Source organism: Tamandua tetradactyla, chromosome 17 (assembly GCF_023851605.1).
Source record: "Tamandua tetradactyla isolate mTamTet1 chromosome 17, mTamTet1.pri, whole genome shotgun sequence".
Lineage (NCBI taxonomy): Eukaryota > Metazoa > Chordata > Mammalia > Pilosa > Myrmecophagidae > Tamandua > Tamandua tetradactyla.
The window spans coordinates 64,904,042-64,916,311 of NC_135343.1; the positions used below are offsets into that span (position 1 = coordinate 64,904,042).

Consider the following 12,270-nt stretch of genomic DNA (forward strand, 5'->3'; position numbering starts at 1 on the left):
CTCACCAAGAAGATCTAACAATACTGAATTTTACCCATCTAATAAACAAACCTCAAAATATAGAGAGCAAAAAATGAGTAATTATAAAGAGAAAAACCATAAATGTACAACGGGAAAGGTGGTATCACTAATCCCTAGTTTCAGCTTTATTAAACACACAGGAAAATTGTATAAAAATAAGAAAATCTGAAGAACCAGCAGAAAGAAATATCAAAACATTAACAGATTTACACATTCACTTCAATCACACTTGGAACCACACTAAAAAAATGCTCATAGGTGGAGAGAGCAAACACACATGAGCACGTTTCAGAACACTGGACACTTTCAAAACAGTTTTTTTTACCTTCAGGCAACTGAGCTACAGATCAATAATAAGACTTGGTTTTAAAATATCCATGTATTTTTAAAATAGTAATTTCTTACTTATGTTCCACAGCTGACAAGCACAAGTAACCTCCTACCAGACAGAATGTTTCATAGAAAAAATAAACTCACCACAAAATTCAAAATAATTGAAGCACTGGATCTTAACAAAGCCTGGTAAATCCTGGAAGAGAGTCAACAGTTTGGAAAAGGGATGTTTAATATAAAGAATTGCTAAACTGTGACAGAGAAGCAACTTTGAGGTGAAAGAGAACTCCACATGGTATCTGAGCAGAGGATGCATCCTTGAGAGAAACACAGGGAAGTGGGGGACCCTCCCAAGACTGGCTTTTAGACCTTCTTGGAGAAGGTGTCATTTCAAACCTCTGAATGGCAGGGAAGTTTGCTGGATTGCACAGGCCAGAGCTGTCTGTAGTGTTTGGGCAACAGGAAGGAGCCCTCCAGGCATGAGAGTGGCACAGGAGAACCAGAGGTAGGGGCAGAGTGCAGGTGTGCAGAGGGAGTGGGGACACAGGTGCAGGCAACAGGCCTGGAGCCCACAGTGGCCGCATCAAAGGGACCCTCAAGGCCATGGAATGTATGGTGTGTGGAGAAAATTGATTAAAAAAGAGTTGATTTGATACATTTTGGTGGATTCACACAGTGAACTTCTATTCAGCAATGAAAGTGAATAAATTGCAGATGCATACAACAGAAGAGATGTTCTATAAACATTGAATGAAAAAAGCTAGCAACAAAACAATGTGAATTGTGGGATGATTTCATTTATATAAAACTCCATAACAAGACAAACTATATGGTTTTGTGATGTGCATGTGAAATTTCAAAGTTTGAATCAAGTTAGTGATTATTATGAGTTTCAGAAAAATCAAAAAGAAAGAGTTATGTTTAGTAAGGGAGGAGTGGATTTCGATAGGATGTCGGGCAGAAATATGCCAGGTCATGGTGAGATCTTGGTGACTGCTAGGTTGTTGTTAATCAAAAATGTATAGATGTGTGTGTTTTATGCAATTTTCATCAAAGTACCCCACAGTGTATTTGACAGTCTGTCAATTAAAATTTGCTGAGTAAATTAAAAAAATAAAAATAAAGTGAATGTAGAAAAGCTTTAATTCTGTCAATAATCATGTTAGTTGATAGAACAGTTATATCTTGTTCTAATTTATTTGTACTGTCAATTTAAACTTCTCTTCTGAGTTATAAATTCTTCACTCCCATGTGTCTCTATGGCACTTCTCACTCAGTATCTCTGACACTTATCTCATGAGCTTTACACCTCCACACAAGCCAACCCCACCCAATGCCACTCAAGGGAAGGGGCAACACACATCCTATTGTCTACACCAGAATCAGTGGAGTCATCCTCAGCAATACTCTTTACTGCAGCACTCATAGCCAGCCCCTGTCAATTATACAACTACATATTCCCCAATGCATTCACTTCTTCCTGTCTCCACTACCATGGCTTTAGATCAACCCACCGACATCTCTCTCCTGGATTCCTGAAATAACTTCATAATTGGTCTTATTACTTTTATTCTTGACATTTTTTATAATAAGTTAACTTCACTAAAACCAGATTGTTCTTTTTAAAAGGCACATTTCTCATGCCATCTGGCTGCTTAAAAACCCACTTTAAGCATGACATTTTCTGTAAATATGCCTATGTTTAAACAAACTAATGTACCCATTGTTGGTCATTCTAAGTGTATTGTTTGTTTTCATAAATAAAAAATAAAATTAAAAATAAAAATAAATAATAAAAAGCCCTCTGAAACCTGGGGTGCAATTGTAGTTCAATGGTATAATTCTCGATTGCTGTGTGGCAGGCCCGGATTTGATACCCAACCCATGCACTCTCCAAAACAATCAAAAAAGCAAACAAAAAATCAACAAATCATGCTGCAATAAAGGGATACTCACCTGGAAAAAGAATGAAATGTGACCCTGCCTTACAGGATACAAACACACACACACACACACACACACACACACACACACACACATAGAAGGCACAGCCTTATTGGCCTCAAACATGCATATCTTACATCAAATTTTGCATTTCCTAATTTTCTTTCATCAATATCTGCTACCCCTTCAAACTTAAACTCTGACAGACAGACTGATTTTTTAATTCCTTATTACAATTATTATAACACATACCCAGAAGTGTATTTGGCGTATAATAGATTCTCAATTAGAATTTATTTAATGAATGAAAAAGAAAAGAAAAATCAATGAAGAAAAGTCTTAACTATAACATATTCATGCACAAATATAACACTAAAATAGAATAATCAATTGTTTAATGCATCAATGTTAAGCATTCCAGCTTTAATGGAAGTGTAAATATGTTAGCATGAAATAAATACCCAGGGGAAATAAACTTGGTTGACACCTAGTGCTGTCACATATGAAAACAATGTCTCATTGTTGATAAAGACTGTTTCCATCTCAACCAAAATACCAGCCTCACTCCTTCATGCCCCTTTCACACTGATTCCCTCCTCCTTACCACCTTCACACCAGGGAGATCAGAGAAGAACAACTTGAACTGCAGGGAATAGACAGAAAACATGGCACATTCCAACTCTAACTATTCTAAATACCAATGTACCAGGAATTCCCCCTTACATTCCCCCCACTGCCCAGGGAGACTCCTAACTAGGCAGCTCCTTTTTGCCCTCTTCCTGTATCTCTGCCCTTACAGGCTCCAGGCAGCCCCAATACCTCAAAGGAAAAATTTTTGAAACCAAGTTGTGAGAACTACAGAATTCCCTTTGAAAGAGTAAGTAAAGGAAAGGAAAAAAGTGAAGGAAAAAATGCAGTTAGAAGGGAGGTAGAATATAACTATTTCAGTAACAAAGAGAAGGAACACTTGAAGGAAAGACAGAGTCCACTGAAGGAAAAAGTAGGACAAGAAGACTAACTACTAGGCAGAAAGTTTCAATATGAAGAGGCAGAAGGAGGGGGAGCAGCTGCTGATGCAGGACTCAGTGCCCTACAACTGGGAGAGGAGGTTTGTGTTCGAGGCTGAAGCTCTGTGGGAGGAGAGCTGTAATCTTGCTGACAGTAATAAGTGGCCACATCTTCAGCCTGGGCTCCACTGATGGTGAGAGAGAAATCTTTCCCAGAGCCACTGCCACTGAATCGGTCGGGGACCCCAGATGCCCATGTGGATGCTAAGTAGATGAGCAGTTTGGGAGAATGTCCAGGTTTCTGCTGGTACCAATTTAAGTAGTTCTGCTGATCAGAGCTGTACAAAAGACTCTGGCTGGCCTTGCAGCTCATGGTGATGGTCTCCCCTGGAGTCACAGCCACAGAGACTGGAGACTGGGTCATCACGATGTCCCCACTGGCACCTGCAGGCAGAGACAAACAAGATCACACAATAAATCACAGGTATATAAAATGTATATTCACATGTAGGTTTCCTCATTTATCATATATAATCAGATCCTTTTGAGATGGAATAATCTGTACACTTTACACGTGAAAACCATCTTTCCTTCTTTATAAAGACATTGCTCTTCTGAAGCTCTCACCTGAGACCCAGAGCCCCAGGAGGATGAGGAGTTGGGACTGTGACACCTCTTGTTCATCATCTCGTGCACTCAGGCCCCATCTCCAGGGAATCCCCATTAATAGAGTCTGAGCAGCGGCCGAGTCCCCAGGAGTCTATGCAAATCAGCACAGGGTACAAAGGGAAAAGTGCTGTGCAGTAAACTGTGAAGACAGATAACGGAAGGAAGGGGCAAAATAACATTACCACAGTAAATGTGAGTGTGGTCCTGCAAACGTCCCAGAATTCAACTGCAAACTATACTTTTCAACAAACTGTATCAGAATTATGAAATTTAAAATACTTTACTACTCACTTTATGGTTCAAACTAACTGCAATCATCTTGTGTGCCTAAAATTAATTTTGTTAATAGAATATATGTATCAGTGAGTGTAAAGTTTCTGTGCTAATTGAACTTTTAAAATATGGTAGCAGGAACTATGTGGAATATATTCATATCATGGGATAGAATGAGGACACAGTGCACAAATTATGCGTCTATCTCAGCCTATTCTGAACTTTAAATATGTATATGAAGTTCTTTTTTGACATCTCAGTGTCACCTCCGTATGTCTACAACACAACCTCTGATACTGCTCTCAACCCAAATAATATCTCTGAAAATGAGTCACCTGACACGTAAGAATTACCCCTGGCCCTGCCCATTAGACCCCGAGTTTTCAAATCACAGATGAAGAGATTGCACAGCCTAAAAAGAACTGCGCCATCTTGTGGTAATAGGGAAAATAACCCCACCTCCCAAGGTCTCAGAGTAGGTTCTTTACTTACTCCTTTCAAAAATAAAACATGTGTGTAGAATTATACAAATAATAATATGAACCTTTCTACGCTTAGGACATTAAATTATGAGCAAATGAAACAGAGTTGCTGACCTCTTAACCTTTCATTTATCTGGGAGAGTCAGACAATGAGCAAGGGACATATCCTCAGCCTCTCATATCTAGCTTCTCTGAGATTTCCCCCCTGCCGCAAAGCTGTTGATACAGGACAACTGGGGTGAGGTGCATCCAGGTCCATTTCATGGTCATCCTCATCATGAACAGAGTCAGAGGGAGAGATAATATTTGAGAGAGTTTAACAATGTTATACACAACACAGTCCTTCCTGTTTCATAATTTCCACTTTTTCTGCAAAGCAACCACCCTTCTGCCACCAAGAAGTTTCCCTTAATGTGGCACATACTAAGGCAGATATTGTTCCAGTTCTAATTAATAATACGTTTATTTTTCAGTAGCTGTCTCCATATGAACCCAGTACATCAAGTGAAAGTGCAATTTCCAGGCATTGAGCAATGGGGTGGCCCAGACACAACCCCCCAGGAAGACATTCCTACTCAGTCAAAGGTCCATCATGTTCTTTGTCCACCATATATATGGGTTTTAAAGATGCCAGTACTTGCTTCTTGTTTGCCTTCATCCCCCATGGTTTATTTATGGTGCTTTTCCATGAAGGTAATATGCATATATTCTTAATTTAAATTTCTACTTTGTAATTGACCATTTTCTTGCCTCAGTACAATAGAGGCTCCTTTCTGTGCCTACATGCATTAAATAACTTGAGATTGTCATAGATGACATGGTGATGACGCAGGTTGTGTCATGTGAATGAGAGTGTCAGGGGTCCACATAAAATGTGTGGGAATGTTCTCTCTGAAGAGTAGGCAGTTGACCTCATGCATGAATAAATACAGACTTGGTTTGCAATGCTCAGGGAAGAACACTTCCAAAATGCACAGGATGTGGTCTTGGATGATTAAAAAACTCAAAAATGTGAAAAGCAGACAAGGACCTGATTCTAGGCACCCAAATAAGTCTAGATGAGAGCTGTGGGTTTAGATTAAGGGCAGTGAGTTTCCATGAAACATGAGCCAGAATTCATTAGTTGTTCAGCAGATATTTTCTATGTCATTTTATGGGCATTAACACTGTGAAGAAGTGGGTAATGTGGAATCAATATCCTTTCTGTGCCAGCTGGGAAGATAAAGCTGGTATCATCTTCTCTAAAGCCATATCATGACTTTTTAAATTTAAGTTTTCCCAAACTCCTCACTGCCAAAAATTAAAATTGGGGCAAAACAATACTTTATAAAACATTAAAAAAGCATTGAGGTAAGTAGAATATAAGAGGGTACCCAAGTTTCCTGGCTGCCGGCAAGTACAAACCATGTCCCAGATGTTCAAACACTAATTTAGATTCTGCTATGAAGTGATTTTGCATACTTAATGAAATCTTTTGACATTGATTGCAAATGAAATAAAATCTGTTGACATTAAAAAGTGGAAACTATTCAAATGGGCTTGACCATTTCACAGGAACCCTTTACATATTGCTGTGATGGCCAGAGATGAAGAACTCAGTAAAATTCATAGATAATTATGATGTGACATGGCAGAAAATATCCGATGTTGACTATGGAGGTTGAGGTGCCACATGGCAAGAAATGAGGGCAGCCTGCAGAGATGATGAAACCCATCTGACAAGGAATAGGATCTCAATCCTACCACCCAGGGAAGTGATTCTGTCCAACCACATCAGCTTGGAAGAGAACTCCAAGCTCTGGAAAGAACAGAGTCTCACTGATTACTTGATTTTATCCTAAGACCCTGAGCAGAGAACCCTTCACACTGTGCTCAGACAGACTCCTAATCTACAACACTGAGAACTAATGAACTTCTCACTGGTTATTAACTAATAAATACTAATATATGTTTATCAACAGATCTCAAGTTAAAGGAGATTCCTGAACCCAGAGAGAAGAAACTGTCATCCCATTTACTTCATTGTTGAGTGATGCTGATTCCTCTCTCCTCCATCCAGTACAATGAGTGTGTTTTACACCTCTGTTATGCATGAATGATATTCTGTCATTAGACCACATCCACAGGATAAGGGCCAAATACTGGGCTATGAAAACACAAGGAAGAACAGAATTAACTGTAAGGGTGGTCAGAATCTGCCCCTTCTTTGACTATATCATCATGCTTTCACATTGATAGAATTCCAGACATGGAATCTGTCATAGAGGGAAGTGATCTTGGAACATTAAGGACTGAGCCACTCTGCTGCCTATCTATTTTCTCACACTGCCCCATGCCCTTACCTAGGGAAACTCGGCACATGTGTTCCTGTTGCAGATATAACATCAGGCTAAGTGAGTTATAAAGGTTGATTCACACACAGACAGTTTTAATATGCATCAGCATTCTCAACAAATTGTGGTCAATGTAATGTTCATTCCCATTGTAGCTGCAGTGCCTGATGAAAGTGCCCAATTATGTTGTAGGATGAATGAGTGCATGTGATGATTTAGCCAATTGTTACTAAAGAAGGGAAAGCTAATTGTTCACACTAAAATAATGAGATTGTTTGAAAACACATGGACTATTCATATATAAATTAAAAATACTCTGCTATTTATTTCAAATGGGAGCATTACATTAGCAGTGACCAATATGTTCTTGTGTAAGAAACTCAACATTCTTTTAACGAATACCTGGAAAGCCTATGCAACATATTGTGCTGCTCTGGATTTTTTAATAGGAAAAATACATTAGAAAAAATTGTTAAGCACAAATATAGTTTGGAGTCCAGTTATTATTATTTTACCAATATAAAGAGTGCAGTTTTGAAAATGATCCATGATTATGTAAGAAGTTAGCATCAAGAGGAAGTGGGTGAGGCTGCACAAGAATTCTCCGTACTATCTTTGCAACTTTTCTACATGTCTGAAATTAATTCAAAATAAATAAACAAAATTAATAGAAAAAAATCAACAACATGGCCTGTTGCTTGGGAAATGCTGAGTGAGACTATACTGCCACTGAGTGAGGTCTGCTGAAGGTGACATAAAGTGTTAACAATTCTCAAAAGCCAGACATGAGCTGGAGTGACATTATAGATTTACTCTGATAGTCAACATTTCATTTGCAAGTGAGAGCTGGACACTACTTGAAAAACATCCTTCTTTGACCCCTGATCTTCCTCACTTTTTGGAACATTTGGTGCAAATGCAATCGCTTAGAACAGAACTATTCTAACCAGGTTATGTGTCACAATGGATGGATGTAAAGGTTGTCCCAGAGGTTCATGGGCATGACAAGCTTTAATGCAGTTACTTTCTACATCTTTGTCTTCTGCTCAAAGTCTTTCCTCAAAGGATTAGTCTAAGATCAGTCAAGTTGTGCTGCTTATTTTTTTTCCACATCCAAGATCACATCACCCTCTTCTGATTTAATTTTAAAAAAAGGTACTTCTCAACTCATCATAAGTATTTCCTTTGGATCCAAACCTCTGTATTCTGAAATGAAGGGAATCTCACATTCGCACTAGTGTCACCATGAAGAATGAATGACTCTGAAGACTGCAATCACTCCTATGGTGCCCAATGTTTTGCATTCCACAAAATGGGAGAATCCAGTTGAATTGTTGGTCCAAATATTCCAGAATTTAGTTATGAATTTCAAAATCAAATCATTTGTCTATTTTGCATTGTTTTTTTTTCTTACTGCTTGCATTTAGTATGTATCTGGTGAAAATTTTGCTTTGAATAATTGCGCCTAGTTAAGGTCAGCAAAATTGAGATTTTGCTACTTCCATGAACAATTGGAATTTACATTCCCAAGTGATTTTGAACAATATTTGAAATAAAATTTACAGACTATCTTTCCAAATATTAAATAGCAATTAGGAAATATGCATTGCTATATTTAATTCTATAATGGCTCAAATTTCTAGAAATCAAACTATAATTGACACCAGAGTAACAAGGTATGTACTAAACTACCTCTTTTTATTTACTATCAACACTGTATAAGCTCCAATTCAGTTTCTGTGTGTGTGCATGTGTTTGTGCTTGTGTGTATATTAACATGTGCAGTTAAACACAATAATGTATATAAATCGTTGTAAATTTGGCCACTGCAGTTTCTTCTTGAGTTTGTAGAAGAGTACACGGTGCTTGGAAACCATCATGAAAATGTCTCAAACAAAATCAATTAAAAGAAAATTTCTTTACTTTTGGTATTCTCATTTTCTGAGAAAATTATTTTTACCAACACATTTTGCTAATTGACAAAACCACTTTAGCAGATACTTCATATTATTCTCTTTTATTTCCAGGTCTGGGCTCCTGAATCTCTCAACCAACAAATAATTTATGCTTAATTCACCTATAATTCTCTACTGTTCAGGCCAAGATCAACCTGGCATCTTTGTGCATCCAGGAGGACACAGCAGAGACCAAAGCACAATGAGCTGCTGCACCAACAGACTGGAGGGACAGATGCATCCAGTACTTCACCCATCACTTCCTTAGGCTGCATGGAGTCAGTGATCCCAGTATGTAAAGGTACAGGGCCAGAAAAGCAAGAAGGAATTTTATAGATCTCTCTCCAATGTAACTAATGGTTAGAATGAGAGCTCTGTTCCCACACAAGACTCTCATAAACTAACACCAGGAAAGAAGCTGGGAGTAAAGGACCAAATAAAAGGTAACTGCAACCATCATGAGTTCTTAAATGCAGCTATTATTAACACATTTGGAATGGGAATCTTCAACTTTTCAACTGTGCATCCACCCACCCCAGTATTATGGAATCAATAATCTTGTTTTCTATTTATTTGTTCAACAGATAGAGGTTAATTTTGCTAGAAAATGAATCCTACTCAGAGTGTCATCGATACTTGATATTGATGATTTAGATGATGATTTGACAATTGTGAGCTGATGTTATTTAGGTGAGGTTTTGGAATAGCACTGAGGCTTCAGTGGGTTGAGATGTTTGAGCTTGTTGGAATGGGGAGAATGTATTTTGCATGTGTGATAAATTAATAAATTTGGGGCTGCAGGGTACACATTGGAGACTGAATAATAGCCTAAAAATACCTGGTCCTAAATCTTGCCACCCATAAATTTTACAAAATCTCAGAGGGAAGGTAATGGAAGGGCAGAGTATTAGGAAATTTGAAGATGCTGGGCCTGAAGATTGGAGAAATGTAGTAAAAAAAATAAAACAACAACGACTTCTTCAGCCTCAATCAGTTGATGAAGGTGAGGAATATGTTCTCCCCAGAAGCATCCCAATGGAATGTGGCCTTAGAGACACCTTGGTTTCAGACTAGTGATACTGATTTCAATGTTTCAGCTTTCAAACTTGTGAGAGAGCTGATTTTTATTATTTTAATTCAGCAGGTTTCTGGTAATTTGTTGAAGCAGCCACAGAAATATAATCTACTCACTAAAACTTAATGAATAATGGAGAATCAAAAGCACGTTTTGAATGAGACGTGAAAATGCTATTAAAGGTGGTATCCAAGTATTTTCTATACATCAGGTGCTGTTCAAAGCATTTTATATGTCATGATTCATTTTGCCTCAAAATATCCTAAACAATAAATGTAATTTTTATATCCACAATACATCTCAACAAACTTTCCACTAGAAGTTAGGTCATTTACTCAAGAACACATTGCAAGGAAGTATCAGAGATGCAAAAAAAAAAAAATGATGCCTTAAGAAACAAAGCCATGGGGGAATTTGCACACATTTCTAATTAGGGTTAGAGAATTGGGGAATGGCCTTTAATAGGAAGAGAATGACTGAGAGTAATAAATTTCTATCTTTCAAATGTATTTTTGTTGTCCAAAGAAAACAGAAATGAAAAGATTTGGGACAGGACTGTACAAGCGCAAGGAGAAAACCCTTAGCAGAAGGGCCAGACTGGAACTGAACCTGCAGTAGGCAAGGAGGGAGACAGACATACAAGGTATCCAGTGGGAATTTTGACCTGAGAAGATAAGAGTAATGTCTTGATATGGATCTGAGGGGTGATGGCCGGGAGGGGAGGTGATTGCAGAGGACATGAAGGACACTGAGGGGAGTTACCATAGGAAAGTTTATGTCAAGAAGGCATAGGGAACTGGTAGTTGACACATCAGGGGAGAAAACTCTCTGATCTTACATAGCAGAGGGCAGAGCTGCAGCTTTGATTGTTCAGTCATGAGCATCTATCTCTGTGGAAAAGGCAGTTTCTCATGATCCAGTAATCTCCTGATAATACAACAGAGGATACATGGAGAGAGGTGATAGGTAGATGTCCATACTCTCTAAAGGTGTCAATACTCTAATCCCTGGAATATGTGATATGTTACTTTACATGGCAAAAGGAACTCTGAAGATGTGATTAAGATATAGACCTTGAATTGAGGAAATTATCCTAGATTATCTTCATGAACTAAATCTATTTGCCCGAGTCCAAAAAATTGCAATCCCACAGGTTGTGATGAGAAGAAGGTGAAACTGTGGAAGACCCACCATAGAAATTCAAATTTTCTCTATTTGAGGTGGGAATAAGGGGGTCTCAGTGGGGAAGATCCAAAGGCAAAGAAATAAATTCTTTGCAAGAATCTCCAGTATGGAATGCAGCCATGCCAGCATTTTGATTTTCCATCACTGAGATTCTTTTATGAGATTCTAACTTCCAGGAGTGTAAATGATGATTTCTAACATTTGAGCAAATACGTTTGTGATATTTTGTTTCAGCTCCCATAGAAAACAAATAAGAGATCTTTACTGCATTGTGCTACACTGACTTCAACAATAAGAGATCCAAAAGTTATTTTGTCCTTAATTGTCAGGATAAACATCTTGGTGAATCTGACTGGTTGTGAAAATCCAGGCCTGAGTGGGGAGGACACATCAAGTGAGAACTAGAGAGATTCATGCTCAAGGCTGAAGTGCTGTGAGAAGACAGCTGTAAAGTAACTGAGAGGGATGTAGTGCACCACACATTCAACCTTGAGCCTGATGATGCAGAGACTGGAATGTGTAGCTGACCTAGTGCCACTGCATCGTGGGGAACCCCATTCAGCCAGGTAGATACCTGGGAATTGGCAGTTGAGGGACTTGTCTTTGTTCTGCTGCTACCAGGCAAAGTAGGTCTTCTGGATGAAGCTCTATGAAATGCTCTGGGTATATAATGCTTTTCTCCAGGAGACCAGAAGTTGAGACCACAGTTGAAAAACAAAATCATTTTGGACAAATATCTGATATAAATGCATTATGGTGAAAAAAATTTAAAAATATGTTTTGCAACATCATTTTAAAAATCATTAGAATTCATTATTTCACTCTTAATCTAATATTAATTTTTCTCATCCTCAGAGATAATAATCAGGATGAATGAATGTGTTTAAGTTCTCACCTGGGAATCCAAGCAACAGCATGTGAGGATCTGGGTCTGTGACATCATCATTCAGCTGTCGCCCTATTAGTCCCTGCTGAGGTCACATTGCAGCAAAA

The 12,270-nt window shown here is 38.3% G+C and overlaps 1 pseudogene across 1 annotated transcript in view; it reads right to left on the minus strand.

The window, feature by feature from the left end:
* Window positions 1-3,333: 3,333 nt before the first annotated feature.
* LOC143661204 (immunoglobulin kappa variable 4-1 pseudogene) overlaps window positions 3,334-12,270 on the minus strand; it is a 141,475-nt pseudogene continuing 132,538 nt past the window's right edge. Inside the window, exon 2 of the transcript XR_013164445.1 lies at window positions 3,334-3,749. The product of XR_013164445.1 is annotated as an immunoglobulin kappa variable 4-1 pseudogene (transcript). The remainder of the gene's footprint in view (window positions 3,750-12,270) is intronic.